This window comes from Heterodontus francisci, chromosome 12 (assembly GCF_036365525.1).
Source record: "Heterodontus francisci isolate sHetFra1 chromosome 12, sHetFra1.hap1, whole genome shotgun sequence".
Lineage (NCBI taxonomy): Eukaryota > Metazoa > Chordata > Chondrichthyes > Heterodontiformes > Heterodontidae > Heterodontus > Heterodontus francisci.
In genome coordinates, this window is record NC_090382.1 from 108,266,187 (window position 1) to 108,290,554 (window position 24,368).

The 24,368-nt window shown below is 43.6% G+C and overlaps 1 protein-coding gene across 3 annotated transcripts in view; it reads left to right on the forward strand.

Moving 5' to 3' along the window:
* LOC137376058 (synaptopodin) overlaps window positions 1-24,368 on the forward strand; it is an 82,165-nt gene that overhangs the window by 9,744 nt on the left and 48,053 nt on the right. Inside the window, exon 1 of one of the 3 annotated variants that reach the window (XM_068044052.1) lies at window positions 8,614-9,027. The exons of 1 other annotated variant lie outside the window; for it this stretch is intronic. The gene's annotated coding sequence lies outside the window, so the exon portion shown is untranslated. Of the gene's footprint in view, window positions 1-8,613; window positions 9,028-24,368 lie in introns of those variants that run through there. One more of the 3 variants, XM_068044054.1, reaches the window with a different exon arrangement.

A 24,368-nucleotide genomic window follows, 5' to 3' on the forward strand; every position in this document is an offset into this window, starting at 1 on the left:
CCAGTGATGATGGCAAACTTCAGGCATCAGTTCACATACACAAAAGACTATCTGGATCTTTTACATTCAATCATAAGAATAACACACGTCTGTAACTCAACATGTGTGCTTTATTTCCCAGTTCACCCTGACTACAGGATTATAATTGTCCCTTTGTTGAGAAACCAGATGAAAGGATGAGGCCCACCATCTTAATTTCCACCCTGGACTCAGAGAGTTGCCAGCTGTAGTTGGATGTATACTGGAGGTTCCATCCCCTGACCTCCTGACTTCCTACTGCCCTTTAGAATGTTTCCCTTGGGGTTTTTATTGCTTGCAGCAATGTTCTGGAGAGTAAATCATTGCTTCCCTCGAAACTCCAGGGCAATCTTGGAGGGTTGGCAACCTCAGTCACCATTCCTCCCTCAGCCCTCATTACTAAAAGTCATATCAAATGGCCCATTCTCCTCATTGCTGTTGGTGAGATGCTGCTGACACACAATAGCAGTGAAAGTAATTAATTTGCTGATGCTATTTGAGACCATTCTCCCAGTGTGATAATGCACTATTCATTTCTAGTGATTAGGTAGTGTTAAGCTCAGGTTTTAAAGGCTGGCTGATTATAGAAGGATGGACAGGCTGAGGCAGATGAAGGGATCCAATTTTGAGGTCTTAGAAAGTCATAAGGTAGAGGTGGAGGTGTTGCAGCAAGTCTTGTTTCCAACACAGAGGGAGCAAACTGCAAATTTGGGCTTTCAAATTAGTTTATATGAAGAAACGTCAGAGATGCTCATGACTTGGGTTATTCAAATTAGTGCACCAACAACAGCTTGCATCTATATAGCAACTTAGTAAAATGTCCCAATGAGCTTCACAGGAGCGATTATCAAACACAAATTTGACTCCGAGCCACATAAGGAGATATTAGGACAGGTGACCCAAAGCTTGGTCAAAGTGTTCTTTTCTTAAGGAGCGTCTTGAAGGAGGACAGAGAGGTAGAGAGATTTAAGGAGGGAATTCCAGAGGTTAGGGTCCAGCAGCTGAAGGCACGGCCGCCTATGCTGGAGTGATTAAAATCAGAGATGCGCAAGAGGCCAGAATCGGAAGAGCGCAGAGATTTTGGAGGACTGTAGGGCTGAAGAAGATTATAGAGATAGGGAGGGGAGAGGACATGGAGGGATTTGAAAAAAAAGGGTTTGACTCAAGGTGCTGCCAGCCCAGGAGCCAGTGCAGGCCAGTGAGAACAGGAGCGATGGGTGAACAAGACCCGATCCCAGTTAAGTTATGGGCAGCATACCAATAAGCTAACTAAGTATAGCTAGGGCTTTTTAAGTAGCATTTGGAAACCCTTGAGTGATTGTTTCCATATCTCCTGAAGGTGGTCAGGACTCTGTTTAGTTTCATTTTTCCCCCAAGGCTCAAATGCAGCATAAAAGACTGGCATGGACCTGTTAGGCTGAATGTCCAACTTCTGGGCTGTAAAATTCTACATAATCCAGGTTTGCCTTTGCAACTTCTATAAAAGGGGTCCTCATAGCTGATTGTGATGGCTTTGTCCAAAAGCGAGCCCTTCTTTCTTTTAAAGGTGCCACTCAAATGGTCGTGCATTTCCAATATTGATTCTCCTCTCACATTGAGCTCCCCATGTAGTATAGTGTCTCTGTGACAACGGCACTTGTTGGGTTTGAGCCTCTTCCCTTGGGCAGAAGTAGCATTCTCAGGTGAGCTGCGTCCAATAACATAGGAACAGGAGGAGGCCATTTAACCCCTCAAATCTGATCCATCATTCAATGAGATCATGGCTGATCTGTGACCTAACTCCATACACCCGCCTTTGTCCCATATCCCTTAATAACTGGTTAGCAAAAATAAGGAATATGCTTGGTGGTTGTGGATTACCTTTGGGAGTGTAGTCTAGATAGTTGGGTGTAGTCACAAGTTTAACAATGGCAGCATGTTGGATGTGTGATGGCAAGAGTACAAAGGAGGCTTACTATGATGATACCAGGGATGAGGGACTTCAATTAGATGGAGAGATTGGAGAAGCTGGGATTGTTCTCCGTAAGCAGTGTAGGTTTGGGGGGGGTGGAGTTAATTGAGGTATTCACCGTTATGAGGGATCAATAAAGCAAGTTGGGAGAAACTGTTCCCCTCTGGCAAATGGATCAATAATGAGAGGTCATAGATTCAAAATAGAACTGGAGAGGAAATGAGAAATTTCTTTTGTTAAGATCTGGAACACATTATCCGAAAAGGTGGTGGAATCAAATTCCATCGGAACTCTCAAAAGGCAATTGGACATGTACGTGAAGGGACTAATTTGCAGGTTACGGGGGAGAAAGACGTGGAGTAGGACGAATTGGATACCTCTTTCAAAGATCCAACATATACACAAAGGGCCAGATGGCCCCCCTTCTGTGCTGTAATATTCTGTGATTCTCTGATTCTATGGTTGCCAATTGATTAATCTGGGCAATGCTGTGAGCAAACTAGGGGGAAATATCATCAGGGCATTGAACAAGATTGTGGTTTTTTTTTGTTCCAGTTGCTTTGAACACTTCAGTTTATTAAAATAGAAATATTGGAGATGAGGGCAGGGAAGGTTAATTTGACTGACAGTAAAGAATCATCCAATCGGGTAGTCTGATTGGCCATGGTAAGGAGGCGCACTGCAAGTATGGACTGTGTTGGGTGACTAATAGATGGAGGGCGGGGGAAGAGAGGCCAGAGGTGCAGGGTTATAGGTTGAAACCTCCAGGAATACTTCCAAGCAGAGTTGGCAACCCCTCGGTGAAAGTTGCGGATTTTTTCTTTTAGGGAACAGAGTTCCGGTTATTAATATTGAACACCTTTTATTTAATAGCCTGAGGTGATGTGGAAATGAAGTTAAATGAAAGCAAACCTGTACCAACTCATGATACTTCTGTCTGCCGAAAAGACCAGGGGTGGCATAGCACCCTTTGTGAAGACTATTCTCGAGCACATGACGGGTGAGATTATCCGTCTGGCTCATTACAACAAGTGCCTGACCATCATCTCTCAGGAGACCCAGACCGCCATGTGTCCAAAACTTCTCATGGAGCATTGCGTGTTGGAAGAGCCAAAGGCCTTGACCATGTACTCGAGCTCCAAATAACACACCACCGTGTGAACTGAGAAACAACACTAGTGCACAAGTCTTGTTTTGCAGTTGAATAATATATGGTGTTCTCTTACTCCATTGAAATGCAGCTTAAATAATTTAAGGTCCTGTGAAAGAAGATTGCTTATCGCTGCACTGACTGACTTAGATTATGTTCTCCTCTTGGTGCTGCAATTTTGAACTATTGCCTGACCTACTTTTCTCCATCTTTTGTGGCGGTCTCTTCACTCATCCAGTCTGTAAGTTCCGGAATTGCCTCCCTAAACGTCTCCATCTCTCTCTTCCCCTTTAAGTCACTCCCTAAAACCTACCTCTTTGACCAAGCTTTTGGACATCCGTCCTTATGTGGCTTCACATCAAATTTTATTACTGTTGATTGCCCAGAGAGCTATGAATGGTCAATTATTGAGTATATTCAAGACAGAGATCGATAGGTTTTTAGATACTAAGGGAATCAAAGGATATGGGGATAGTGCAGGAAGGTGGAATTGAGGTAGAATATCAGTCATGACATTATTAAATGGTAGAGCAGGTTATTCCCGCTCCTAATTCGTTCATGGGAGGTGAGCATTGCTGGCAAGGCCAACATATGTTGCCCATCCCTAGTTGCCCTTGAGAAGGTGGTGGTGAGCCACCTTCTTGAACCACTGCAGTCCATGTGGTGTAAGTACACCCACTGTGCTGTTCAGAAGGGAGTTCCAGGATTTTGATCCAGCGACAGTGAAGGAATGGCCGATATAGTTCCAGGTCAGGAGGGTGTGTGAATTGAAGGGAAATTTGCTTGTGGTGGTGTTTGGAAGGTGCTGTCTAAGGAACCTTGGTGAGTTGCTGCAGTGCATCTTGTAGATGGTACACACTGCAGCCATGGTGCACCTGTGGTGAAGGGAGTGAATATTTAAGGTGGTGGATGTGTGCCAATCAAGCAGGCTGCTTTGTCTTGGATGTTGTTGAGTTCTAGTGTGCTGTTGGAGCTGCATCCATCCAGGCAAGTGAAGGTTATTCCATCACAGTTCTGACTTGTGCCTTGTAGATGGTGAACAGGCTTTGGGGAGTTCGGAGATGAGTTACTTGCCGCAGTTTTCCCAGTCTCTGACCTGCTGTTATATAGCCACAGTATTTATATGGCTGGTCCTTGTAGCTTCTGATCGATGGTAAACCCCAGGATGTTGATGGTGGGAGATTCATCGATGGTAATGCCATTGAATGTCAAAAGGAGATGGTTAGATTCTCTCTTGTTAGAGATGGTCATTGCCTAGCACTTGTGAGGTACAAATGTTACTTGCCACTTATCAGCCCAAGCCTGAATATTTTCTAGGTCTTGCTGTTTGTGGGCACAAACTGTTTCAGTATCTAAGGGGTTGCGAATGGTACTGAATACTGTGCAATCAAATGCGAACATCCCCACTTCTAGCATTATGATAGAGGGAAGTGTTGTGGGATGACCTTAAGAGGACCACCTTAAGAAGCTGTAAGTGAAGGTCACTGGGGGAAGTGATGTCATGTCACACATGACCAGGGAGTTGTGGGTGTGGCCTGAATGAGATGTATTTAGATGTGGCTCATGCAGTAACTTTTTATATAATATATATGTTCTGGTTAAAGTATAATAAAAATCTACATTTTCTTTGGCTATTACTTGGAGTTCTGTGAGTCTTACAATAGTTCACATATTAAAGAAACAAATAATATTTTCTGGTGGCAATGGTGGGATATATTTTTTCTGAAGGCCACCAAATAGCGCATTGTGGCCAGAGAACCTTGGGAGGTGCTGAAACTCTATGAGTACAGTAGGCAATTTGCCAGGAGATTGGAACTTTCAACTAATCCATCAGTGGGTCAAAAAATGTGAAAAGCAATAGCTGAAACCATTACTGTTTTAGTTTTCCTTTTTATTGCTTTGTGGGTGGGGCCTAAGCCAAAAAGGGAGGGAAAAACTCAACAGCGCCACTGGAGGCTCACATCACAGTGAAAAAGCCTGATTGTAGCAGCTGCCAGTACTGCAAGTTGGAGCTGGCTGCCGAGAAAAAACACTTCCCAGTTTTAAAAAAAGCTCACAATTAAAAAATAAATGACATAGTCTCACTCTTAAAGGGGGCAGGCCTGCAGAAAAGTGAAACTGTCTAAACAGGAAAAAAAGAAGTGTGCCTACAGAAAAAAACTATTAAAATATTCTATACTGATAAAAAAGCAGGATCATTAAGACAATCACTTTCAGATATCCAGTTATAGATTGGAATATGTCAGACATAGCATCTGAATTTAAACTGTTTCGACAACAAATGGAACTGTGTTTCCTGTATCAAGAAGTGAGAGAAACTGAGAAACAAGCTATCACAATCAAGATTGCACTGGCAATGAGGGCCTACAATGGGTCAGCACATCAGATTTGTCAGCTGGGAATCAGAAGGACCCTAGCCAGCTATGGACATTCCTGGAGGAGCAACTCAAGGTGAAGGTAAATTTCCGAGTGCATAGGCAAGTTGAGTCCATTGACTAGTTTGTTGCAAGGTGCCAAGACAAAGCTCAAGAATGTGGCTTTGCAGATATTGAATTGTTGAAATGAGTCATAGAGCTAGTAATTGCATCTGCCCCACTAGAGGCCTTTCAAAAAGACCTGCTAGAAAAGAAGAAAGGCACACCAGAGATGCACTACTCAATGATGGAAGGAAATTTGAAGTCATCATGGCTGGGCACCAACAGTTAAAAGCGTCGGAGGTTGGCTATGACAATTGGTATGGTGGCCAAGACTCAGAAGTCTGCTAAGCCTTGTGACAAATGTGGCCTGACTCACCCAATTCACAGTTGTCCAGCGTACCAGGACCAGTGCAAAGCTTGTGGCTTGTGAGGACATTAGGCAAGGCAGTGCAGAAGGCCGAGCTCAGACACTGAACACAGGAATGGTAGCAGATCACATACAGAGAGTACGTCTGCAACACAGGATGGAAAACGCAACAAAAAGTATATCAACACACAACAAAAACCCAAGTAGGTACATCAAGTCAGCAGAGAGACAGTTTGCCAAGAGGACACGGATGAAGAATGCAGTCATACAAACAGCAAGCACGCATTTCACATAGTTAATGTGGATCATCATGTCAATGCTATTATGCGATCTGAGGCATTCGCCATGACCGGGATTATATGTCCGCAGAAAAGAGGCAAGCTCAGAGTGAAAATCAACACCAGAGCAAGTGCAAATGTTCTACCCATCCATATACTGAAGGACATGTACTTAAAGAAATGGGAATCTGTGGTATGACCCACCACAGCTAGGCTGACTGACTACAATGGTTCTCCAATCAAGTGCATTGGAATGATAACCTTACAGTGCAGCTATGGGAGCTCTGAATGGCAACCACAAATGGATCAGCTGTGGCAGGACTTCCAGTATGCCAAGATCTACGAATTGTCACAATACATGAAGTCGGAAATGTACTGAAGATGGTAGAAAATACCCAGGTCAAGCGTATCAGGTCAGTCCATGTAAAGGATGACACAAAGTCTGGGAGTTCTGACATGAAGGGGTGATATGAGCAGGAGTCTCTCCTCGAGCTTCAGTTCATTGCAGCAAGTACCAAGAGGCCAGAGGGATTGGCGATGTTGCCAGTCATCAATTTTAGGAACATAGGAACAGGAGTAGGCCATTAAGCCCATCAATCCTGCTCCACCATTCAATACGATCATGGCTGATCATCCACTTCAATGCCTTTTTCCCCACACTATCCTCATATTCCCTTATGTCATTTGTATTTAGAAATCTATCAATCTATGCTTTAAACACACTCAATGACTGAGCTTCCACAGCCCTCTGGGGTAGAGAATTCACAACCCTCTGAGTAAAGAAATTGCTCCTCATCTCTGTCCTAAGCGGCTTTCATCTTATTTTGAAATTGTGTCCCCTGGTTCTAGACTCCCCAACCAAGGGAAACATCTTACCTGCATCCCTTTAAGTATTTTGTCGGTTTCAATGAGATCAGCTCTCATTCTTCAAAACTCTAGAGAATACAGGCCCAGTTTCCCCAATCTGTCTTCATAGGACAGTCCCGCCATCCTGGGAACAAGTCTGGTGAACCTTCATTGCACTCCCTCTATGGCAATAATATCCTTCCTAAGGTAAGGGGACCAAAACTGCACACAGTACTCCAAATGCAGTCTAACCAAGATTTCACTACTCCTGTACTCAAATCTTCTTGCGATAAAGGCTATCATACCATTAGCCTTCTTAATTGCTTGCTGCACCTGCATGTTGGCTTTCAGTGACTTATTAACAAGGACGCCCAGGTCCATTTGTACATCTGCACTTTCTAATCTCTTACCATTTAAGAAATACTCTGCATATCTATTCCTCCTACCAAAGTGGATAACCTCACATTTTTCAGCATTATATTCCATCTGCCACATTCTTGCCCACTCACTAAATCTTTCCAAATCCCCTTGAAGCCACTTTGCATCTTCCTCACAACACACATTCCCACCTAGTTTTGTGTCATCCGCGAACTTGGAAATACTACATTTGGTCCCCACATCCAAATTATTGATATATATTGTGAACAGCTGGGGCCCAAGTACTGATCCCTGCGGTACCCCATTAGTCACAGCCTGCCAATGAGGGAATGACCCATTTATTCCTACACTCTGCTTACTGCCTGTTAACCAATCCTTCATCCATGCCAGTACATTACCTCCTATCCCATGTGCTTTAATTTTGCTAACCAACCTCCTGTTATCAAAGGCCTTTTGAAAATCCAAGTATACCACATCCACCGACTCCCCTTTATCAATTCTGTTTCTAAGATTTCTAAACAAGGGAAGATGAAGGCATCGTATGACAGACAAGCAGGACTAGAATTAGCTCAATTGCGAGAAGGATCGAAGGTCAGAGTCCTCAAACTTTGTGTCCTGTAGAGGTTGCTAGGATATATGACCAGCCCAGATCATACAAGGTCCAGACATCCAACGATACAATTCTCAGACAGAAACAAAGTCAACTCAGAGAGCTGTACGACAACACAACATGTGACAACCCTCTGGCATCGCAGACACGTTCAAAGACAAAGTCTGAAGATGAACATACAGAGGCTACGAGCAGAGAGGAAGAACATGGTAACCAGAGTTCCGAGTCACCAGAGTCTTGGAGGAGCTGTCAGGATGGGCTCAGCTCTGGGAAGAAGTTTACGATAACAAGATTGGGACGAATAAGCAAACCTCCTCTACATTTTAGTGAATGTTAAACTTGCTTACCTGTAAATAATGTTTTGTTTTAATCATGTATAGTTAGTCTGAACTGCAACATCATTGTATATTGCACAGATGTTTTTATTTGGAGAAAAGGGGGATGTTGTGGGACCACCTTAAGACGACCATCTTAAGAGCTGTAAGTGAAAGTCACCACAGGAAGTGAGGTCGTGTCATACATGACCTGGGAGTTGTGGGTGTAACCCAACAGAGTGAGATGTCCTTTGACATGCTCATGCAGTAGCAGTTTGTATATTTATTTCCTGGTTAAAGTATAATAAAACCCACGTTTCTTTAGATATTACTTGGAGTCCTGTGAGTCTTGCAATAGGCCACATATCAAAGGAACAAGTAGTATTACAGAAAAGTCATTGATGAAGCAGCTGAAGATGGTTGGGCCTAGGACACTACACTGAGGAACTCCTGCCATGATGTCCTAGTGTTGAAATGATTGGTCTTCCGCTAATTCCCACTGACTTCAATTTTTCTATCGTTTCTTGATGCCATACTTGGTCAAATGCTGTCTTGAAGTCAAGGGCAGTCACTTTCACCTCACCTCTAGAATTCAGCTCTTTTGTCCATGTTTGAACCAAGGTTGTAATGAGGTCTGGAGCCGAGTGCCCCTGGCAGAATCCAAACTGAGCACTGGTGAGCAGGTTGTAGCTGAGCAAGTAAGATACCTTCTATTACTTTGCTGATGATTAAGAGTATAAATGTAATTCTTTCATATGTTTGAAACCAAATCTTATGAACTCTCAATTATTCATCATTTTCTATTACCTGGGCGAGAGAGTGGAGAAGGACGAAAGGACCTCCCTTTCTCCAGAAACTTATCTGGTTGTTGTCTGAACTCCTCCACACTTTATACTGCAATGACCTGCCCTGGTAACACATTCCATATGTCTGATACTTTTTGTGTGAAATAGTTCTATCTAACTTCTCTATTGAGTAGTAAATAGGTTAAAGAGTCTTTTATAACTAATAAACCTCCACCCTGCCTCCTTAGCACATCATTAATGGAGCATGTCACCCCGTGGGAGAGTGCAACCAAGAATGGTTAGAGCTTGGAGAGCTTCAGCAATGGTGCTACATTCCTTCCAGTTTGAATATCAGGCTATCTTTCTACAGCTTTCCCTCCCTTCTCCTGAACATGCTGTTTTTTTTGCCAGGATGGACACTGTTCTATAGGTGTCACCATCCCCCAGTTGTGTACCCAGTTTCTGTAGCCAATACACTGATGGGCCAATTCCTGATGTCCAGACAATGAACATCTGTCAGCTATTCAACCATGTGGGGGCCTTTGCAGCGAAACCTAATCCCCATCTTCACCCAATGAGTGCATTTCCAGTCAGAGAGTCACTAGATAACAATTAGAGCAAGTTCCCTCATGTGCGTTCCCTTTGTCTAACCCAGGAATGCCAAGGTGAATAGTAAAGCTTTGACCAGCCCCCATCTGGAGCATCTGCCTTCAGTTCTGGGTCTGCACCTTAGGAAGGATATATTAGGTGCAGTGCAGATTCACCAGAATGATACCAAGCCTTAAAGGGTTAAATTATGAGGCCAGGTTGCACAGACTAGCCTGTATTCCCTCACGTTTAGCAGATTAAGGTGTGATCTAATTGAGATGTTTAAGATGATTAAAGGATTCGATAGGGGAGATAGAGAGAAACTATTTACTCTGGTGGGGGGAGTCCAAAACAAGGGGGCAGAATCTTAAAATTAATGCTCAGCTATTCAGGGGTGATGTCAGGAAACACTTCTTCACACAAAGTGGAAATCTGGAACTCTCTTCCCCCAAAAAGCTATTGAGGCTGGGGGTCAATTGAAAATTTGAAACTCAGATTGATAGATTTTTGTTGGGTTTTAAGGGTTACAGAACCAAGGCGGATAGATGTAGTTAAAACACAGATCAGCCATGATCAAATTGAATGATGGAACAGACTAGAGGGGCTGAATGTCCTCCTCCTGTTCCTGTATTCCAAGAGACTAGTGAAGTTGGATTGTTCTCCCTTACAGCAGAGAAGGCTAAGGGGAGATTTAATAGAGGTGTTCAAAATTAAGAGGGATTTTGATAGAGTAGCTAGGAAAAAACTGTTTCCAGTGGTAACCAATGTGGGTAGACGGAGTTAAGATACAGACTAGCCCATGTCTTGAGGGTTGAATGGCCTCCTCTTGTTCTTAGGTAACAGAAAGCTAGATGGTAAAGGATAGAATGTGAGAGAATCTTTCCACACTGCATTTATTTACAGAGATGCACATTACAAGCATGTACCTCCTCGCTCATCCACCACAATTTCAGTCTGTTCCTATTTATAGGGGGACAAGTAAATCCCAGTTAATGCCCACCACCTGTATACAATTAAATATAATTAATACAATAATAATTAACCCCCTCCTGTTCCATTGTTACAGGGTCGAGGGGCTGAATGGCCTCCACCTGTTCCTGTGAGAAAAGCTCGACAAGCCTATTGGTCCTTTCTGTTCCTATGTAAAAGGCTCGAGGGATGAATGTCCTCCTGCTCTTCCTGTGTAACAGGGTCAAGGGGCTGAATTGCCTCCTCCCTTTCCTACGTAATTGGCTCAAGGGGTGAATGTTCTCCTGCTGTTCCTAATGTTCCCAGAGCTCCAACTGTTAATTCAGGCGAGATTGGGAATGGAATCTGGGACCTCTAGCTCTATATGGATCTGTAGGTAACCCACTCAAGCCCTCTGGGATAATAAAGCTCAGTCTTTAACAGCCTTACCACCTTGACTATGACTTGTTGGCGAACTCTAAGATCTCATAGTGGCATTATAAAATAGTAACATACAATCAGATTGGGTGAGTAGAGAAGTGATTATGATGGGCAACACCTGGATCTCTCACAGCATTGCATTGACTCTCAGTCTTGGGAAAGTCCAGGTTGATTAGAATAGGGACTATGTTCTCTGAAGTTTGGAAGAATGAGAGGTGATCTCATTGAAATGTAGACAATTGTTAGAGGGCTCGACAGGTTAGATGTTGAGAGGCTGTTTCCCCCTGGCTGGAGAGTCTAGAACTAGGGGTCATAGTCTCAGGATAAGGGGCTGATCATTTAGGACTCAGATGAGGCAAAATTTCTTCATTCAAAGGGTTGTGAATCTTTGGAATTCTCTACCCCAGCAGCTGTGGATCCATAGTCGATGAGTACTGAGATTGATAGATTTTTAGGCACTAAGGGGACTCAAGGGATATGGGAATAGTGCAGGATAGTGGAATTGAGGTAGAAGATCAGCCATGGTTTTATTGAATGGTAAAACAGACTCGAGAGGCTGTAAAACCAACTCCTGTTCCCATTTCTTATATGCTTATGCTTATAACTCAGGCTATACTGCTTTCCTCAATAAAGGAAAATGAAAGAAAACAGGCGATAAATCACATTTAAAAGATCCCTCAGTTTGCAAAATAAAACAATTCTATCGTGCATTACCCAGCCTCACTTTTGAAGTGCAGTCACTGTTGTAATGTCGGAAACACAGAAGCCAATTTGCACACAGCAAGATCCCACAAACAGCAATGTGATAATGACCAGATAATCTGTTTTTGTGATGTTGATTGAGGGATAAAGGCCAGGATATTGGGGAGGACTCACTCCCCTGTTCTTCCAAAGAATCCCATGGCATCTTTTACAACCACCTGAGAGGGCAGACTGGGCCTCGATTTAACGTCTCTTTGGAAAGATGGCACCTCTGACAGTGCAGCATTCCCTCAGCACTGCAGTGGGTAAGCCGGCCTGGATTGTGTGCTCAAGTGTCTGGAGACACTTGACTCCAAGACAAAAGCGCTAACATTTGCAGAATCAGGGAAGCTCACTCCAGTGTCCGGGGCCAATAATTATCACTCAACCAACATCACTAAAAAACAAATTATCTTATCATTTATCTGATTGCAGTTTGTAGGATCTTGCTGTGCACCTATTTGGCTGTTGCATTTCCTGCATTACAACAGTGACTATACTTCAAAAAATATTTAATTGGCTGAAAAGCACTTTGGATTTTTTCTGAGGCTGTGAGAGGCACTATAGAAATGCAGCTCTTTCTTCACTTGAAGTTTTAAACAGCGACAGATTCCACATGTGGACTTAAAAATGAGTTGAATGGATGAATCTGACATTATTCTGTCCACCCCTTTTGTAGAGGCCAAAATAAACCCTAGGCTGTGACACGCCTACAGTCTGCAGCCTGAGTATTAGCCATGAGGGAGTGTTCTTTGTATGAAGCCTGGAACAGGGATCGGGCCTACCCTTGGGTAAAGACTGACTACAAAGCCTGTGATGCGTCACTGACAGATCTTCAACAGAACAGGCCTCGTGCTTCACTGATGAACACACCTCAGGGTCGTATTTTAATTGAACAAAAATCAGACATGTTAAGAGAGGGGCAGCGAAAGAGAGAAGCAACTGTCAAGCCTCATTTGAAAGGAATGACTCAGGCCCCATGTGGAACAGTTTAGAATGTTTTAACAAGCTCTGATTAGCATAGCCACATCTGGGGTAAATATGAGGCATGACACAAGCCTTTGTAGGTGCTGTATTTCATCGAACTGAAGCCTCGGTCGATCCCTTTACAAGTTTAAAATGGAACGGTACGAGCTGGAAAATGCCTGATCTGCAAACCAGCCAGCACGGTGGCTGACTGCTTAGCACAGCTGCGATTTAACTTCCTCAATAACAATCTTTTTAGTTGAGTTTTCCACGATGGGACTGCTGCACAAAAATGGTTCCTAACACATTAAACTATTCTGCTGTTGTTCCTCCACAAACTGGCCAATCCTGGGTTACAGAGATATATTGCCAATCCTACTAAAATGACATTCCTTGCTATGTTTCTTTGTTTTAACTCTCTCCTCTCCTGCTAAAGCACTTGTGTAAACTTAGCTATCAGTGAGTAGCACCCCAGCCTCTGAGGCAGAAGACTGTGCACCCAAGAACCCACATTCCAGAGACTAGAGCACATAATTTAGGGTTGACACTCCCAGTGCAGTACTGTGGGAGTGCCATCTTTCAGATGAGGAGCTAAACCGAGGCCCCGTCTCCCTCTCAGCAAAAGATCCCATGACCATTATTTTGAAGAGAAGCATCTCCCTGGTGGCCTGGGCTAATATTTATCCCTCAACCAACAGCAAAAGATAGATTATCTGGTCATTTATTTCACTGTTGTTTGTGGGAGCTTGCTGTGCATAAATTGGCTGCTGCGTTTCCTACAACAGTGGCCACACTTCAAAAAAAGCTTTTCATTGGCTGTAAAGCGCTTTGGGTCATTGTGAAAGATGCTATAGAAATGAAAGTGTTTCTGTCCACAACACCACATGCTCCACTTGCCACAGGAGTGACGACTGTATTGAAATAGTGCGCACGGTAATTTGACACAAACATGTCAGCTATTGCGTCAAAAAAAGTGTTTCATTGGGTTTCATCATTTCCCTCAGGCCTAGAAATCAGAGTAGCTGATATCAGCAGGCAGATATTTAACCCACTCAGACAATGCTCAGGCAGGGAGTGTTGCAAAGTATTGACAGCCATTCAGCCCATCAGGTCATGATGTTCCATGCGAGCCTCCTCCCACCTCTCTTCATCTCACCCTATCAGCATAACCTCTTGTGTTTATCCAGCTTCCCTTTAAATGCATCTATCCAAGTCACCTCAACTATTCCCTGTGGTAGCAAGTTCCACATTTTCACCACTCTCTGGGCAAAGAAGTTTCTCCTGAGTTCCTTATTGGATTTATTAGTGATTGTCTTATATTTATGGCCTCTAGCTCCCTCCACAAATGGATATATGTTCTCTACACCTTCCCTATCAAGCCCCTTCTAATTTTAAATATCTCTATCATGTCACACCTCAATCTTTTTTCGAGTGAAAAGAGACCCAGCCTCTTCAATCTTTCCTGATAGGTATAACCTCTCAGTTCTGGCATCATCCTAATAAATCTTTTCTACACCTTCTCCAGTGCCACCATATCCTTTTTATCATCTGTATGTTGGGCTTTCCCTTGCTGCTATCACCATTAATCATTTCCACCCTTTCCTTTTTTATTCTTTCATGGGTTGTAGGCATCACTGGCAAGGCCATCATTTGTTTGCCCGTCCCTAATTGCTTTTGATAATTCAGCGGCTTGCTAGGCCACTTCAAAGTCAACCAAGTTGCTGTGGGTCTGGAGTCACATGTAGGCCAGACCAGGTAAGGACGGCAGATTTCCTTCCCTCATCAGTGAACCAGTTGGGTTTTTATGACAATTGATGATAGTTTTATGGCACCATTATCAAGACTAGCTTGCAATTCCAAATTTTTGTTATTTAATTGAGTTTAAATTTCATCAGCTGCCGTGGTGGGGATTGCAAGCCGTGTCCCCTGGGCATTGGCCTGGGCCTCTAGATTACTAGTACAGTGACATTACCACTACACCACCATCTCTTAATGCACTGCCTCACCTGTCCATTCCTTTCCATTTCTGTCAGTGTGTTGTTCATTCTCATTTCTCCATTAGAGACATTAAAAGACTTGCCCCCGGGAGAGCTGATGCTAATTGGAAATCATTGAATCTTACAGCACAAAAGGAGGCTATTTGACTGTGGCCATTTGTGCCTATACTGGCTCTTTGGTAGAGCTATCCAATTAGTTCCACTCCCTCTGTTCTTTCCCCATAGCCCTTGCAACTTTTTTTTTTCCTCTTCAATTATTTATCCAATTAACTTTGGAAAACTATTATTGAATCTGCTTCCACAGCCCTTTCAGGCAGCGCATTCCCATTCACAACAACTCGCCTCATCTCCCCTCTGGTTTTTGTGCCAAATTATCTCAAATCTGTGTCCTCTGGTTACCGAACCTCCTGCCACTGGAAACAGTTTCTCCTTATTTACTCTATCAAAACCTGTCATGATTTTAATCTCCCATTAACAATCCCAGCTTCTCTGTTCTCTTGGAACATGGGAAGAGGAGGAGGCCATTCAGCCCCTCGAGCCTGTTCCATCATTCAGTTAGATCATGGATGATCCGTAGCTTAACTTCACTTATCTGCCTTAATCCCCTTACCCAACAAAAATCGTTCAATTTCAGTTTTGACATTTTCAATTAACTCCCCAGCTTCAACACCTTTTTGTGGGAGAGAGTTCCAGATTTCCACTACCCTTTGTGAGAAGAAGTGTTTCCTGACATCACCCCTGAACGGCCTGGCTCTAATTTTAAGGTTCTGCCCCACCCCTTGTTCTGGACTCCCCCACCAGAGGAGATAGTTTCTCTCTATCAACCCTATAAAATCCTTCCATCATCTTAGACACCTCAATTAGATCATCCCTTAATCCTCTACACTCGAGGGAATGCAAGCCAAGTCAACGCAGCCTGTCCTTGTAATTTAACCCTTTTAATCCCAGTATCATTCTGGTGAATCTTCACCGCAGCCACTCCAAGGTGACGAGAGGTGCAGAGCCTAGAACCAAAGGCAATGTTCTAAATGGTGACTATCCTATCAAATCCTGTAATCATGTCAAACACCTCAGTTAGCTCAGCCCCTTAATCTTCTCTTTTTCATATATTCTCTAGTGTCTGCACCGAGCTGAAGTATCTCATCCCCGGGTATAGTTTTGATTAAAAAGAACAGGAGTGGAGGTTGTGACTGAGCTGGGTTGCTGAATGCTGGCACTTAATACACAGCAGCTGGCTGCTATTGAGGACATAATGCTTGGCGTCATTTCCAAGCTGTGTGAGGATCGGTGACAATCATCAAACGCTGGCTGCGCTCGACAGACAAAAGCCTTTCACCATAAAATATTTAGTTTGGAAACCCTTCTCAGGTTTTACTCAGGACCAGTCCATTCACCCATTGCTGGGTGGGAACTAAAAGGTGTAAGGGGAGAATGAGTACAGTCGCCTGCATTCCAGCTGGCTACAGCGAAGGTCTCAAAGATCGTTACAAAAGTTTAATGAGCTTTAATAAGGGCTCAATACTACTCTCTTCTGAAATTAATGAGGGAGGACATTTCAAATAGCACGTGTCGCTGAGTCTCGGAATTTGTAACCGCGCTGAGTTCTCAAAAAATGACTTTACCCGAAATGTTAAGGTTAGGAACTGAAAGGTGATCCAATCACATTATTCAGTAGAATGGGCCTATATCCTTTGGTTCAGATGAATGAGAGTTGATCTCACTGAAATGTATAAAATTCATAGAGGACTTGACAGGGTAGATTCTGAGATGTTGTTGTCCCTTGGCTCGAGAGTCCGGAACTAGGAGGCACAGTCTCAGGATTAGGGGATCGGTCAGTTAGGACTGAGATGAGGAGAAATTTCTTCACTCAGAGGGTTGTGAATCTTTGGAATTCTCTACCCCAGAGGACTGTGGATGCTCAGTCATTGAGTATAATCAAGACTGAGCTCGATAGCTTTTTGGACTTGAAGGGAATAACGGGATATGGGGATAGTACGGAAAGGCGGAGTTGAGGTAGAAGATCAGCCTTGATCATATTCAACGGCAGGGCAGATCGAGGGGTCATATGGCCGACTCCTGCTCCAGGAGAATTTGCAGGGCTATGGGGAATGAGCAGTGGGGAGCGGAACTAACAGGATTTAAAGAGCTGGCAGGGGAAAGATGGTCCGAATGGTTTCCGCCCATTGTAAATGATTATCTGAACCATTGAGTTAACGTCTGATTATCGATCAGAGTCGAGGAACCCTACAGAGAGCATCTGGCAACACTCGCAATCCCCTGTCCCCCTCCCAACTCATGACTTTCTTTCCCCAGTCACTTTCTGGCGTACAGTTCGGCAGGTGCTACCTCGCCCCAAGTTGCTGTTCAGCCATCAGAATCACCGGGCGCTGCAGCAAAAGGCTGAGTATATCGTCACCCGCTACCTGAGTGAGTTCAAATCCCACCGTGGGCAGTTTGCGAATTTGAATTCAGTCTACAGAGAAATCTGGAAATGTTACACTGGTGTCAGTAAAAGTGACCATGACATTGTTTAAAAAAGCAACGGGTTCACCAATGTCCTTTCGGGAGGGAAACCTGCTGTTTTTACCCAGCCTGGGCCTATATGTAACCCCAATAACACACCAGCATGGTTGACTCTTAGCAACCCTCGGAGACTGACTGGATTGCTCCACAGAGAATCAGCATGGACTTGGGGGGATGAATGGCCTCCTTCTGTGCTGTAATGGCTCTATGCAAGTGGCCTATCAAGCCCCTCAGTTGCATCAATTCAGAAGGCCCATCGCCATCTTCTCAGAGAAACTTGGGATTGGTTTTAGAGTAAATGACGACCGTTCCAGTGATCCTGACAGCAGCGTTTTTATTTCCAGCTTTTTGAAACTGAATTCAAATTCTCAAATTGCTATGGTGGGATTTGGACTCACACTTGACTGGATTCTTAATCCAGGCCGCTGGTTTGTGACTCTAGTAAGATGACCACTACACTACCCTATCCCCCGGAATAGAATGGAATCCCTGGGAGAGTATTGGTATCAAACATCCAGGAATTACTGAAGAGGTGGTAGACGGTATGGTGGGAGAGAGGAAATCCTCCCTCATCTGTAATCCTTTTGTGCGCTGGTGAATGTTTTTTTTTTATTCGTTCTTGGGATGTGGGCCTCACTGGCCAGGCCAGCATTTATTGCCCATCCCTAATTGCCCTTGAGAAGGTGGCAGTGAGCTGCGAACTGAGTGGCTTGCTAGGCCATTTCAGAGGGCATGTAAGAGTCAACCACATTGTTGTGGGTCTGGAGTCACATGTAAGCCAGACCAGGTAAGGACAGCAGATTTCCTTCCCTAAAGGACATTAGTGAACCAGATGTGCTCATTCTGACTGGGATTCAGGTTATGTTAAAATGACTCCAACAGCAAAAGTCAGCTAGATTAACCGAGACAAAAGCGCACACTAACTGGGACTGATACACAAAAAAAGTACCTTCACCACACGGACTTCAGCAGTTCAAGAAGAAGGCGCACCACCATCTTCACAAGGGGCAACGAAGGGATGGGTAATAAATGCCAGCCTTGCCAGTGACACATCCCAAAGAATGATTTTTTTTAAAGTGAGGAGGAGAGACAGAAGGAGAAAGTGACAGAAAGAGACAGCACGCAGACTGTGACAGTTGAATAAGGCGGCTCACCACTGCCTTCTCAAGGGTAATTAGGGAGGACCAATAAAGACTGGGCTTACCAGCAACGCTCACACCCATGAATGAATAAGATAAGAAGGAGAAAGAGCGATATTTAATTGTTGTTGCTCTAGTTTAGAGGTATAAATGGACTGAGATCTTAAAACGTGTTTAATAGAGGAATAAAATCAGGCAGTTGCCTTTACCCTACTGAGCTCTTGGCTGGTAATAGGAGGTAGAGGTGGTAGGCTGTTGTAGCAACATGTTGGGCTATGCAGTCATAGTTGGCAACAAGATTTGGATGCAAGAATGACAAGGTGTAGGAGAGTGGCCAAGAGAAAGCAAAGCTTGTTACCAAACAGCTCCGTGCAGAGAGATCGCAATGCAGAAGCAAGACAAGGGGGAGATGATTAAAGTAAAACGACTGCAGGGTCAGAAGTTAGTGGAGGTGGAAGTGGCAGCCATATTGCCTGGTGAAATTCAGCACTGTTTCTTTGTCGAGCAGCCCCAGTGGCTGAATGGAGAATCTGCACCGTTGGGTTGTGGTATTAAAACCTACCTCTTTGAACCAAGGTTTTGGTCACCCATCCTTATATTCACCTTCTTTGGCTTGACGTCAATTATTTGTCCAATTACACCTCCTGAGAAACATATTGGGACGTTTTTACTGCATTACAGGCACCATGTAAATACAAGTTCCTACTGTTAAAATTGAATTCAATGAATCTGGTAAATTGTGGGTTGGTACTGGAAAAAAAAAGCACTGCAAACTGTCAGATAACTGTAAAAATTCAAAAGTAGTTCATAATGTCCCACATAGAAGGAAAGCTATGATGATGCAGTAGATGGCTCTCTTACCTCTGAGACTGAAGGTTGTGAGTGTGAGCCTTGCTTCAGGCACTGAGTACAGTATCCCATTTGATTTTTCCAGTGTAGTGCTGTGGGGTGCTCAGCAAGGTTCCAGAAACAGCAAATAAGGTGAAAGACTATAAATCAAACACACTGAGGTTCCCAGCTCTCCTACAGGTATAGAATTGCTGTTATGGATCACCTGTAAATAGTGGCAAAAATCAAGGATCCCTGAGACTAGGGTCCTGAATCTTAGTAAAGGAAACTATGAAGGTATGAGGTGCGAGTTGGCAATGACGGATTGGGAAACGTTACTTAAAGGGATGATGGTGGATAGGCAATGGCAAACATTTAAAAAGGGAACAGCATCTGTGGAAAGAGAAGCAGAGTTAACGTTTCGGGTCAGTGACCCTTCTTCGGTTCCGAAACGTTAACTCTGCTTCTCTTTCCACAGATGCTGCCAGACCTGCTGAGTGATTCCAGCATTTCTTGTTTTTGTTTCAGATTTCCAGCATCTGCAGTATTTTGCTTTTATTTAAAAAGGGAAATTAGAGATAGCATTAGGTCCAAGGAAGAGGCATATAAATCTGCCTGAAAAAACAACAGACCTGAAGATTGGGAGCAATTTAGAATTCAGCAAAGGAGGACCAAGGGATTGATTAAGAAGGGGAAAATAGAGTACAAGAGCAAGCTTGCAGGGAACATAAAAACTGACTGTAAAAGTTTCTATAAGTATGTGAAGAGAAAAAGATTGGTGAAGACAAATGTAGGTCCCTCACAGTCAGAAACAGGGGAATTTATTATGGGGAATAAAGAAATGGCTGACCAACTAAATGCATACTTTGGTTCTGTCTTCACAAAGGAGGACACAAATATCATACCATAAATGTTGGGGAACCCAGGGTTTAGTGAGAGGGAGGAACTGAAGGAAATCAGTATTAGTAGAGAAATGGTTTTGGGGAAATTGATGGGGTTGAGGGCCGATCAATCCCAGGGCCTGATGGTATGCAACCCAGAGTATTTAAGGAAGTGGCCCTAGAAATAGTGGATGCATTGGTGGTCATCTTCCAAGATTCTATAGACTCTGGAACAGTTCCTACAGATTGGAGGGTAGCTAATGTAACCCCACTACTTAAAAAAGAAGGTAGACAGAAAGCAGGGAATAAAAGACCAGTCAGCCTGACGTCGGTAGTGGGGAAAATTCTATAGTCCATTATCAAAGATTTTATAGCAGAGCACTTAGAGAACGGTGGTAAAATCGGGCAGAGTCAGCATGGATTTACAAAAGGGAAATCATGCTTGACAAATCTACTAGAATTCTTCGAGGATATAACTAGTAGAGTTGATGAGGGGGAGCCAGTGGATGTGGTATATTTAGACTTTCAGAAGGCTTTCGACAAAGTCCCACATTAGAGATTAGCGTGTAAAATTAAAGAGCATGGGATTCGGGGTAGTGTATTGCGATGGATAGAAAATTGGTTGGCAGACAGGAAACAAAGAGTAGGGATAAATGGGTCTTTTTCCAAATGGCAGGCAGTGACTAGTGGGGTACCACAGGGATCGGTGCTAGGACCCCAGCTATTCACAATATATATTAATGATTTAGATGAGGGAACTAAATGTAATATCTCCAAATTTGCAGATGACACAAAACTGGGTGGGAGGGTGAGTTGTGAGGAGGATGCAGAGAGGCTTCAGGGTGATTTGGACAAGTTGAGTGAGTGGGCTAATGCATGGCAGATGCAGTATAATGTGGATAAATGTGAGGTTATCCACTTTGGTAGCAAAAACAGGAAGGCAGATTATTATCTGGATGGCTATAAACTGAGAGAGGGGAATATGCAGCGAGACCTGGGTGTTCTTGTACACCAGTCGCTGAAGGTAAGCATGCAGATGCAACAGGTGGTAAAAAAGGCCTTCATAGCGAGAGGATTCGAGTACAGGAGCAGGGATGTCTTGCTGCAATTATACAAGGCCTTGGTGAGGCCACACCTGGAATATTGTGTGCAGTTTTGGTCTCCTTATCTGAGGAAGGATGTTCTTGCTATAGAGGGAGTGCAGCAAAGGTTTACCAGACTGATTCCTGGGATGGCGGGACTGACGTATGAGGAGAGTTTGAGTCGGTTAGGGTTATATTCGCTGGAGTTCAGAAGAGTGAGAGGGGGTTCTGATAGAAACCTATAAAATTCTAACAGGACTTGACGGGGTAGATGCAGGAAGGATGTTCCCGATGGTGGGGGAGTCCAGAACCAGGGGTCATGTTCTAAGGATACGGGGTAAACCTTTCAGGACTGTGATGAGGAGAAATTTCTTCACCCAGAGAGTGGTGAGCCTGTGGAATTCACTACCACAGAAAGCAGTTGAGGCCAAAACATTGTATGTTTTCAAGAAGGAGTTAGATATAGCTCTTGGGTCTAAAGGGATCAAAGAGTATGGGGAGAAAGCAGGAACAGGTTACTGAGTTGGATGATCAGCCATGATCATAATGAATGGCGGAGCAGGCTCGAAGGGCCGAATGGCCTACTCCTGCTCCTATTTTCTATGTTTCTATGTAAATATGTGAATGCTCCAAAAGATCCCTGGTAAATATTGACATACATCTGGGGACCTGGCAGATATTGTCACACTCTTTGGGCTGTTGAAGCTGAACAGGATTGGCCGCTATAAAGATGGCGGCAGCCATAGAATGAGCATCTACATTGTGACCTGTCCAACGGTTAATCCCCTTGTGAATTCTACCACTACCTCAGGACGTCCCGAAATGCTTTAAGCCAATGAAGTGCAGTCACTGTGCGATGTGAAGAACACAGCAGACAATTTGTGCACTACAAGCTCCCAAAAACAGCAGTGTGATCATCTATTTTAGTGATGTTGATTGAGGGATAAATATTGACCAGGACACCAGGGAGAACTTAGAAGAGCAGCTAGGATTAAGGTCTTATCAGCTCCTCCAACAGCTCAGTGGAGTTTAAGTAATGCACTGGGAGTGTCAGCCTAGATTTCTATGCTTAAGTCTCTGCAATGGGGAATGAATCCACAACCTTTGGACTCATAAATAGAAGTGTTGCCAACTGAATCACAGTGAAAGTGAGAGAAAATATAAAGGGAGAGTTTGTAGATAGAAAAATAACAAAAATGCCATTCTATCAGGCTGTGAATCCTTTCCACCACTTTGCACTGGCCTCTAAGGATGGAGACTATGATGCTACGATAAATACTGAATGCAAATACAGTATGCCAAATTCACTGAGTACAGTTTGATGGGTCTCAAATGGGCAGGGATTGTTTGGGCTTTACAGATCCCCCTGCAATGCTCAAAGCCCAAAGTCTTGTGTAACTTGTTGAAACAATTATCCAAAGGGAGGTGTGCCAACACTAATCGGACACTCAGCAAATTCCAGCCACAGATTTAGGCCCCAAACTACCAGAGGAAACGTTTTATTTTCACCGTCACCAGCTGCAGATGGCACGAGTTGTTTCCATTTTCACTTTCTCCCTCTCCCCAGAGCCTTGTTGGGAGGTGAGTGTTTTCTGTTGATTTAAACTTCTCAAGACATACCTCAGCACAAATCACAAAACTAGTTGAAGAGGTTATGTTTAAGCTGCATCAAATCGTGTGATGTGGATCAGAAATTCAGTTGTGATCAGTGATCATAATTCAGTTAGTTTTAGTATAGTTTTGGGAAAGGACTAAGCTAAACCAGGACTAAAAGCTGTCAATTGGAGAAAGGCCAATTTTACTGAAGTGATTTAACAAAAGTGGACAGGATCAGCCACTTGAAGGTAAATCAGAGTCAGAGCTGTAAGAGATATTCAAGGAGGAGATAAACGGGGTTCAGAAATGATATATTCCCACAGAGTAAAAGAGTGGGACTCACAAATTTATATTCCCCTGGGTGTCAAGGAGTTTACAGAGTAGGATAAGCAAAAAAAGGGAAGCTTATGACAGATACTGCAGAGGCCTCAATACTGCAGAAAGTCGACAGTAGTATAAAAAGTGCATGGGTGACATTAAAAAAGAAATAAGGAAAGCAAAGAGAGGGAATGAAAATATATTGGCAAGTTAGGTCAAGGAAAATGTTAATTTTTTTTATAAATTCATAAAGAGCAGGAGGATAACTAGGGAAAGAGTAGGGCCGATTAGAGACCAAAAGCGGTAAACCATGTGTAGAGACGGAAGGGAAGGGCATGGGTCTTAATGAATACTTTGTCTGTCTTCACCAAAGAGAGGGAAAACGCAGACATTGTAGTTAAGGAGGAGGAGTGTGAAATATTGGACGGGATAAACATAATGAGAGAGGAAATTTAAGGGGATTAACAACTTTGAAAGTAGAGAAATCAACAGGCCCAGATGAAATGCACCTCTGGCTGCTAAGAAAAGCAAGGGAAGAAATAACAGAGGCTCTGATTATTATTTTTCAATCCTGTCTGGCTACAGGTGTGGTGTCAGAGGTCTGGAGCACAGCTAACACACCATTGTTTAAAAAGGGCAAAAGGGACAGACCAAGTAATTCTAGACCAGTGGACAGATTATTGGAAAAAATTTTGAGGGACGGTATTAATCAGAATTTAGAAAGAAACGGATTAATCAAGGACAGTATGTGTGGATTTATTAAAGGAAGGTAGTGTCCGAGGGACTTGATTGAATTTTTGAGGAGGTAACAGAGAGGCCCAATGGGGGCAGCATGTTTGATGTTTATTATGTTTACTCCTTTATTAGCTGAGGTATAGAATATAAGAGCTGGGAGGTTGTGCTGGAACTGTATTACTCATTGGTTAGGCCATAACTTGAGTACTGTATGCAGTTCTGGTCACCTCATTACAGACAGGATGTAATTGCACTAGAGAGGGTACAGAGGAGATTTACGAGGATGTTGCCAGGACTGGAAAAATGCAGCTATGAGGAAAGATTGGACAGGCTGGGGTTGTTCTCCTTGGAACAGAGAACACTGAGGGGAGATCTGATTAAAATGTACAACATTTTGAGGGGCCTGGATAGAGTGGGGGTGAAGGGTCTATTCACCTTAGCTGAGAGGTCAGTATTGAGGGGGCATGGATT